Here is a 2,673-nt window from a genome sequence, read left to right on the forward strand (position 1 = left end):
AAAACATAGCTATGAGCCTATGACTAAGAAAGACATGATATACTATTGTAATAGGGTGTGGATCCAATATATGTTAGGATCAGAAAAACGATGGCCCCTGAATGGGTCACTCAATTATTTTATGATCTCGCAGTTAGAAGTGTTTTGCAAAAGAGTGGGGAAAAGACATGAGATTCCATACGTAGAAGCATTTATGCTATTGCATCAGGAGGAAAAGGGTCAGAGAGCTGCCACCTTATGGTGCAGCAGTCAGAAAGAAAACCTATGGGTAAGCTATTCTACAAGGAGAAGAGGGAGAAAATGAGAGTGGGGACGTATTATTTCAAAACTTAAACCCCCCTCCTCCAGCCTATCCAGCTCCCCCAACAGCTGAACAGGCTGCACCTGCAGTTGTTCCAACTGCCCCCCCATGCCGCCAACATATTCACCGCCTCCTGTTTCCCCTACCCATGGGGATCAAATAGTAGTTTCTATGTTAACCCCTGGAACCCAGGAACCTGGTTTAGTATCACCATCTAAGAACCAACAGAGCACACAATTTGGACCAGGAGCCACTTCCACAGCAGGGCAATTTCCCTTGCGCCAATATCCTGTAAGAGTCCAGGGGACTCCCTTGGACTTGAGGCATCCAATTCTAATTTCCCCACAAGAGCCCCAGGTAACAATGACGGTGGGGAACAAGTTGACTGACTTTCTAATAGATATTAGATAAATAGATGATATATTAGATAGATAATATTATCTAATATATAATAGATATTAGATATTGCCATATTCTGTGGCAAACACCACGGTGGCACAGAAAACATCTCAGTCTAGCCCAGTCATGGAAGCTGCTGGAGACGTACAAAACCGTTTGTTCTTACAATCTCTAGAATGCCAACTAGGGGACCTCACCCTACAGGGCCATGGATCCCGAGCGAACATGGACCCCTCTTCCCCCAAGGTACAGGCCCTTCTGGCTACGCATTTCATGGCCCAGTCTGACCCAGACATCAGGTGCAAACTTCAGAAAGCAACTGCTGGTCCTCAGACCCCAATGAATGCTTTGCTCCAATTGGCTTATTCGGTTTTCAATGATAGGGATACGGTCGAAAAGGCTGAACCACTCAGAGAAATACACAAAAGGCCCAAATGATTGCAGTGGCTTTGTCTGCTCAAAGACCACTAACTAGGAGACCAGCTTTTCCAGGCCTATCTGGCCCTGGCAGACCACTAGGCCCATGGGTACCCAGACAGGACCAGTGTACCCAGTGTGGACAAAAGGGGTACTGGAGGGAAGATTGCAATCGATGTGCTCTTTGCAAACAGCCAGGGCACTGGAAGAGGGAATGCCCCAGATGCCAGAGAGCAGCGACGGGAGCCCCTCAGCCATTGATGGTTTCTCAATCAGAAGACTGAGGGAGCCCAAGGCTGAAAGTGGCTCTGCGTAGGGGTACCATCTACGTAACTAATGTCAAGCCTTGGGTGGTCATTGATGTGGCAGGCCTCTGGATAGAATTTAGCTTATAGATACTGGTGCAACCTTTTTGGTCTCGACCCAAAGGACTGAAAACCTTAGTAACTATAAAGAGTATGTAATGGAGGTGTCAGGGAAGGGGCAGGGGCACACATTCCTGGAACCCCTTTTGTGCAACATCAATGGCCAGTGTTTCTACATTCCTTTCTGTCTGTGCCTGACTGTCCCATCCCTTTAATGGGAAGAGATTTATTAACTAAGTTAGGGGCCACTATGTTCCTTGAGGGGCAAGGGAACCGCCCTCACAGATTTCTTAAACCTAGGGAAGATCCTCAAAAGTGTTTGTAAATAGATTACCAAAATAGGAGGCCACTGGTCTGACTAAACTACCCATAGCTGATATTCAGAGCCTGATGGGAATTTTGGAAGAGGCCTTCTCCCCTAAGCTAAATGAGGAAAAATAAAACTTTCCAACACAGGTAAATGGGTATGTTAGTCCTCCAATATCATTGAGGTAGCCACCCAAGTCTTTGAAAAAAAAAAAACAAAACTGACCTTGTTTCACAGATGTGGTCTTTACAGGACCAGAAGTGTGGGTCCAAAAATAATCCAAAGCCCACCAATCCTTTTACCACTCCCCAAACCTTCCCTATTTATCTTAAGAGGCTTGTAAGTATTAAAAGGGGAAACAAAGACATCCTAGGAGAAACTTGCCTGTATCATTAAGATGTAAATTTCCTATCTGGTGTCTCAGGAACCCTTATCTCTGCCATCTTTCTAAAATGCAAAGTTTTTATATAGATAACTCCCGTGAATTAATTGCAAAAATAAACACTTCAATAGAAGAATGGATCATAAAAGTAAACAAGCAATTCATAAAATAATTACAAATAGGCATAAAACATATGAAAAAAGTTTCAAACAAATCTGCAAATAAACAGGGAAATAATAAGAAACTTTTGTCCATCCAGATTAGCAAAGATCAAACAGACTGATAAATTTTAACAGACATCTGAAAACATAGTTGATATGAAAAAATGACAGAGCAGATTTGAAAAACAATTTTAAAGAAAATCTAAACCAGAAAAATACAGCTTCACCTAACTACTCTTTTTTTTTTTTTAACAGATCTTTATTGGAGTATAATTGCTTCACAATACCGTGTGAGTTTCTGTTGCACAACAAAGCAAATCAGCCATATGCATGCATATGTC

Source organism: Tursiops truncatus, chromosome X, assembly GCF_011762595.2.
Source record: "Tursiops truncatus isolate mTurTru1 chromosome X, mTurTru1.mat.Y, whole genome shotgun sequence".
NCBI classification, from domain to species: Eukaryota; Metazoa; Chordata; class Mammalia; order Artiodactyla; family Delphinidae; genus Tursiops; species Tursiops truncatus.